The 7,523-nt window shown below is 31.7% G+C and overlaps 1 protein-coding gene across 2 annotated transcripts in view; it reads left to right on the top strand.

Moving 5' to 3' along the window:
- Positions 1–514: 514 nt before the first annotated feature.
- Positions 515–7,523, top strand: part of LOC142338565 (uncharacterized) — a 46,546-nt gene continuing 39,537 nt past the window's right edge. Inside the window, exon 1 of one of the 2 annotated variants that reach the window (XM_075388363.1) lies at positions 515–620. The gene's annotated coding sequence lies outside the window, so the exon portion shown is untranslated. Of the gene's footprint in view, positions 621–970; positions 1,182–7,523 lie in introns of those variants that run through there. The other variant, XM_075388361.1, reaches the window with a different exon arrangement.

Raw genomic sequence — 7,523 nt, 5'->3', positions numbered from 1 at the left:
AAACTGGTACATTGTTTGTTGACATAAGCTCGAATGTATAGAAAAAATCGAAAAGAAATTGTAAAATAAATAGAAAAATTGCTGTTTTTTGTTCCAATTATTACAATCTCCGCGCAGTCCCACAAATTGTGAAAATCAAATAAAGTATTTTTTCGTAGACATTGTGTGACATTTCAAATGGGAGGGGGGGGGGGTTGATGTTTGCTGTTCAGAAAATTGTGGCCAGCATGATTGTTCATCTTCAAAATCCATTTTCTACTTGAAAGCAAAATTGAAATTACTTTTTTCTCGGAAAACATGTAATTAACTTACTTGCCAATTTCAAGTCAAGGCAAATTTATTGTCTGTTAAATTTTCTCCCCCCGATATCCAATTCCCAAAAGAATTGAGGAAAAAACTCTCTTCAAAGGCTTAAATTGAGCAGCACGTCTTCATACACGCAAATGTAGTTAGTCTTGTATTACACGTAGGAAGGTAATTTACTCCCTTTGGGGGAAATTGTAGTAGACTTAGCCCAAAGGCAATATTTCACCAAAATACAAATTTTATGCCCAATTGCTTCCTTTTATTGCCTCCACTTGATAGGTAATAACGACCTCTGGTTATAAATTACAACTCAGGTAAGTCAACTTACCATTACACAAGTTCAAAACTTACATAGAAAGCTGAGTAAATGTAATTTATTTGCCTTCCAAAATGATCAAACTTTCAACCCAAATTTTGTTGCCCATTTCTGACTGAAAACCGTGTAAAAGTTTTTGAAAATGAATTAAAAGTTTTATCCTTTTCTTATTTTTTTTAAAACGTGAGCTAATAATTTGTTCAATTTTACCGGTTTCCTTTTTCTTAGAGAGGCCGCAATTGTTTATAACTTGCAGTGAACATAAATGACAAGTTTTCACTAAATCGCAACATTACAGTGGCCATTATCATTCACAACGACGCACTTTTAATAATGCTGAAGACCATTTATGCATATTTTAAGGAATTTCAATACCTTTGAGAATTATGCTAATGTAACGGAGTAAAAATTATAAACCGGCTGTTTTGTTTATGTTAGAATAATACTACCGGATTACTGCGGAGGTATTTCTTGTTTGTTTTTTGTTACCTTTCCGGTGTAATTCCCAATTGTTTTGTAAACAAAGTTATAACAGACCAACAGAAGAGTAAACAAACAGGTAAGGCGGTTCACAGTTTTCCGAACGCATTCGGGAATCCAAACTTCAACATTTACCGTCATTTAATTTCAGCTCACCATATGGCGATCAAAATTTGCTTTTTTGTTTACTTTGTTAAATGAATTTGGGCCGATCGGTATCTTTACCGGAGAAACTCTAAAGGGGTACCATTCAAAAGTTCCTCGAAAATTGATTCAATCTTCGAGGCGATATTTTGCTTTCATTTGTTTCCATCAAATTGAGGCTTAACGTTTTCAATATTTTAATTTCCTTGCATTTTCACGCCACCAGACAGCTGGAAAATGTTAAAATTTCGAGAAGCTTCTTTCAGAATTATATTCGAATTCTTTGGTTTGAAACTTGTAAAATTTGTATATTTGAACTTGTTAAATGCGGGTTGAGAAGAGATTATTCAGTCCGGTAACAATAATGATCAGAAACTGTGTTTATCGGAACAAATATGAACTAACTGATGTGCGGAAATACAAAAGTTAATATCCCGTTTAATTTAAAATATCCTGGTTAAAATGAAGTTCCTCAGTATCTTCAGAATGGATCAATTGTTATATGGATAATTAAGAGCAAAGAAAATAAAATTTTCTAGTGTTTTAGATTATTTTGCTCTATTTGAAAGAAATTATTGGCTTTCGGTATAACTCTAATATTGGATATTGTTTATTTAAATAGAAGTCTAGACCAGTTGGTTATTCCAGATATTCAATCAAGATTTTAATTGAGACATTAGGAATTTTCCAATTTGTACGTATCTTTGGTGAATGAGTAAAATGGGTTCAAATGTTTCAAATTTTGGCTCAGACAATTACCAAAAATTTGTTTGAAAAATTTAAAAGACGAAAAAAGATTAAACGATTTAAACATTTTGGTTTAATTGACAGCAAAGATTGAGAAGATATTTTAATTTATTTGGACTCCAATTTTATATTGGACTCATAAAAAAACTCAGGCCTAACTTATTCCAACGTTTTAAATTTTTTTTGGCTCGTCAAGCCAGCAGATCTCTAAAAACTGTACAAATTTTGAGAGCTTTCATTTAAAAGTATATTTGAACGTTTAGTAGTTAAGTACATTCGGTCAGTTAAGTTCTAAGTGCTAAGTTTTGCAGAAAAAATAACTATCGATATTTAATGCTGACCAGAATTTTGGAAAAACGTCCTGTTGAAAACAAATTCCCGTTAAAAAATACTGGACATTCGATTAACTTTGTGTCCTTCTGTTGAACCGGTATCATAGCCTGATTAGAAAAACACCCTCTCTAAAAATAATTTCCCCGACGTGCCATCAATAGCGGCAGATAAATGCAACCATTTTAGTTCTATATTAAAATTTTAAACTTTCATAGAAAATTTGACAAAGTTTTTCAGTTTTTGGTTTTTCATTTTTATTTTTCAATTCAATTAAAAGACTTGTCGTAGTAATTTATCAAAACCATCAAATCATCCTCATCCTCAGTTTATTAGGGAGCACTAGCTACAAAACTATATTCTTTTTGTGGAAATAAGGGATTTTCTGTTGCACTTTGCTATTTTACTCAAACTTTCAGTTTTATCTTTAATGCGAAACAATTGAGATGAATTTCCAAACAACTGACAACAAAAATTAGGGTGCTTGAAAAATTAGCAGTGGTTTTGCTCTCCTTCAAAATTTGGAAGCATGATAAGTAGAAGTTTGAAAAATGTATTCTCAAGACAGTGCTAACTAATTTGCTATCTATGGACGCACTGCTTCCTTGAAAATTTTATCTTGAAGTATGAAGAAATCTATGGAATGCAGCAGCTAACGCATTAACTATCGGTAGCAATTGGCAGAATCCAGTGAAAAGTTTCCATATTTCTAAAATTATACTAAGTGAATGACTATTTGTTTACTTGTCGCTAATCAAAAGATGTTTTGTGTGAAACAACTTTTTCGAACTGATTTAAGGGTATTGATTGAAGGGTATTTACAAATATGCATACTTTAGTCTCTACCATAATGCTATGAATTTCTGATTTTCACTTGATTATAAATTTTAACCGAGATGGTTTATTTTATGCACCGATCCTCTTATAATTTTTCGTTTTCTGCCCTCCTTGTTACAATATTTATTGAAAATGCTGCTGTCTGATAACATTATCAATCAAAAATTAACTATTATGCAGTTGGTTTCTTTCTCTAGGGAGAGTTTACTGGAGGAATTTTTTTCTATAACGATTTTTAATACTATGTTTTCAGCTCTGATCAGAGAAAGAAGGCTGAAAAACAATTCTGAACAGTTTAAGAAGCTAAGTTTAAGATTTCAATGCTGTTTTTACACTGAACGGACTTCGTTTTTTTGTCTGAATTTACACTTCTCACAGTAAAAAGTGACATGATCATAATATGTTCATAGTAAAAAAACAGACTGAGAAATACTATGATTCAGCGCTGAGTTACTATGTTACTATGATCCCGGTATGTCATTAAATTTATTTGCCAACTTTTAAATATAAAAAAAATAATTTGACCATGCTTTACGTGCCATGACTGCTCCTCAGAATTCCACAGATGCAGCAGAGACGAAATGAAACTATTTTAGCAGAAAATCAGTTGAGTTTTTTCACTGAATTAGGCTAAGAGCTGCAATAAGAACTGCTGATTGGTAGTCCAATTGTTGATTGGAAACATCCAATGCAACAAATTGGGTTTTGTGTTAGTGGGTATTATGGTTCATTGGTGCAATGAATCTTGTGCTGGTTTACTGTTAATCAATTTTTGTATTCTAAGCTTGTACAAAATCTGATTAAAGTGTAATTTTAAAATTCGATTTTAAGCATGGTTTCATTCTGTTGACATTCATCATGCAAATAGGTAGATAAAAATCTGGTCAACTTGGTTCTTAAAAAATTTCATTCAAACTTCATAAGTTAGGCATCTTTTTTGACAAACTAGCCATTCAAAAAATTGTCAATGGATATGATTTTTTGTAAGTAACGAAATAAAAACTGGACAATCTAAAAAATGCCAAACACTGAACATCGGTTTTCGCTAGATTTGAGTACCTCAATACTGATTAATTTACCCAATGCACCAACTTGTCGCTTGATTTTGATTTGGTCATCTTCTTGTTCAACAATTTGTTTAAAATTTGATGAAACGTAAAATTGAAAAATAATCCACGAGCAGAGCCCAAGAAATCAACAGACTTAATGTTCATTTGAATGTGCTCCAAGTGAACTGAAATGTGGTAAACCTCGATAAGACGTGCATGATCTTGACAGTGCTTGCAAAACTTGAAGCATTTTGCCAACATCTTGAAATACCAACATTTCATGGTAAATCTTGATGAGATATTGGTAAGATCTTACAATGATAGACCAAGAAATTTTATTGACAGCTTCAAAAATCTTGACAAATCTCGCTAACACTTATTATCGGTTCTGATCGGTTCTCGACCTATCACGTCCTCAGAAAAGAAATCAAAATCTTCTGAGAACTCAACACATTAAATGATGTTAAGGTAAAGTTACCTTAACTAAGTCAAGGTAAATTTTTGTTCAGATAAAGTTAAGGTAACGCTTACCTTAACTTGACCCTAATTTGAGCTAAGGTAAAGAGTTAGCTTAACTTTGTTTAGGTAAAATTACCATAAAACGTTGTTTGTAACTTTCTGAAGTATATAATTGCATCTTTTTATTAAAATTGACGCTTGCTTAAAATATGTTTTTCTGAAGATTAGAAAAATTTTGCTCTAATCAATAATTGACATATGCTTCTTATCGATGTGTACCAAGTTTCAGTTCATTGGACTGCTCAATTTTAAAATGCTGCCTTATTGTGTTGAAAACATGTATTATTGTCGGAACAAATTTTTACAGACTAAAAAGTCCGAATACCTAACTAAAGATCATCTGTATATTGTTCAATCGGTGTTCAAAAATTTAACGTTCAATTGATCAACAAGCTAGAATTCATAATCGTTTCTGACTCAAAATTCAACAATATTGTTCTAATTAATTGCACTTCCTGATGAATCAATGTTGTTTATACCGAATCTCTACACGAAGACGATGGCTGTCCTTTTTTTCTCAAGCAAAAATAACGAATAATTTGCCCAACCAAAAAAAAAAATAAGTCTAGATAGGACTATATTCTCAGAGCTGAATCGAAGAACTTCAATTGCGTTCTCATGTTGGCAATTCTGATTATGTGTTCTCTTAAACTGCAAAAATATATATATATATATATATATATATATACACACACACACACACACACATATATATATATATATATATATATATATATATATATATATATAATATTCATATGCAAAAAAAACTGACCTGTACGAAAGATATTTTGCCGTTTTTATCGTCTGATAGTTTTATATCCTCTTTTCCCACTAGATAGAACTTTCAAATCACAAACAAAAGAAACAGGGTTTCTTGGGATTCGTTTGAAAAAGTAACAAATTGGAGATTGATTTTTTGCACAAATTGAAAAGCATTTGTCTTCCAGGCAAAAGGATTATTTCTACGGCGAATCCAGTTAATATCTTGAGTTGGATGGTGCTCTTGCCTCAATTCAAAAAGTTGCGTAAAAACGCAAAAATTAAAAAAAAAATGCGGCTTTAGTTTAATTGTTCCGACTTCACTTGAATAGGGGGGGGGGGGGGTTTGTTCAGTTAAATGATTGGCTGATTTATTCATCGTAGAGAGTTGTATGTGGTATCATCAAACAAAAAGAACGTCCAAATTAAAGTATATAATTAAAAAGATTTTTTAAAAATTTTAGATTAAAGAGGTTTAAAGAAGTTTTTGAGTATTGAAATGATTTCCGTTGTTTTGTTCACATTTCCAAAATTGACTACCATTTTGCTTAATTTTTGCTATTTGTTTAAAACTGGTGTCATTGCTTTTACCTTCAAAGGAGAAGAAGTTTGCTCATATGTTTGATCCGAATTGGCCAACATTTTGTCTACATTGTTCAGTTAACAAGTTTTGTCATCAAAATGGCACCAAATATGTTTCTCGAACTCAACTTTTTCAATACATGAAAACTGCTGACACAATATATGCAAGTTCCGAGGGAGGCTAGTTTTCCTTCCGTTGCCAAATTTACCGGCTTCCCGCTAATTTGTATGATTAAAATGATTATCCAAACTGCATTCTTTATGTCCAATATATTAATTTTTTTCGCAAAATTATGTATTTCGAGCACATTATGATAAAACGAGGTTTAATACACAATCAATAAAAGCAAATTGAGCTAGTTTCGGTCTCATTGTGGATTTCTGCCATCAAAATCTTATCGGTTTTTTTGGGGCATCCTCTTTTTTGCATTCTTAGTTTTTGTTAATTACAGGCACCATTGATTTCATATCTGGATTTAAAAACAGGATACTTGTTTTGAGGCCCAATTAATTTTTTACACCTTTTCAGAGATAACCTTCATACGGATTTTATTGCTTCAACAAAAGCTTTTGTTAATTTTTACTGAACTTTTTTGTTTAGACTGTTTTTATTTTTTGTGGTCTTATGATTTCGACTCACTAATCAAAGATTCATTTAAATCCTTCAAGTGAAGTGGTGTCAGCGAACCTACTTAATGGTTTAACTTCATACCTGATGGCTCTTATGACGTTGATTATAGTAGTTTTCATAAAACATCAAAGAAACTTTTAAGCTTTGCTATATGCTAACATATTTCACAAAACCTGTATCTTAGTCTCAGTGGAAATATGTTGAAAATTATTATAGAATAAGTATAGTAAACTGCGGATAGTCTACCAAATCTCAAATGAACATATCTCGCTCGCTTCGCTTGCTCGATATCTCCATTCAAGATCAGGTAAACTATCCGCAGTTTACTAACGCTCCCTCAATGCTTCGCATCTCACCGTTCGTCGCTTCGCAACTCACTCTCGCTTACTACTAGCTCACAGCTTCGCAGCTCGCTCTAGCTACACTTACAAAGATACTAAATATGTGTATATATAGAGAAAAGTGAAAGTATGCGTATAAGGAAAAAAGCAACAAAAATGGCCCCCAGGGAAAGTAGGGACCATTTATATAGTAAAAACTTAGTATATATCATAATATATGTTCACATGTTGATAAAAAATAGATTGAATATGTTTATATAAATACTACTTTATAATTATTCTATGTTCGTATAATATCTAATTGCTAAAGATTTACAACTTACATTATTAGGATCAATTTTAAAATTTTTTTCTAGAATTAAATCACTACGCATCCATTTATACACTATTTTTTTATTTGGTATATCTTGCAACCACCCATCACTAGGTTTGCCAAAATAAATTGGACAATACCAATTAAACGCATCACCATTTTCAAT

Source organism: Convolutriloba macropyga, chromosome 4 (assembly GCF_964194025.1).
Source record: "Convolutriloba macropyga chromosome 4, txConMacr16.3, whole genome shotgun sequence".
Taxonomy (NCBI): domain Eukaryota; kingdom Metazoa; phylum Xenacoelomorpha; order Acoela; family Convolutidae; genus Convolutriloba; species Convolutriloba macropyga.
Note: the sequence above shows the minus strand (reverse complement) of the source record. Positions and strands in the feature narration are given on the sequence as shown.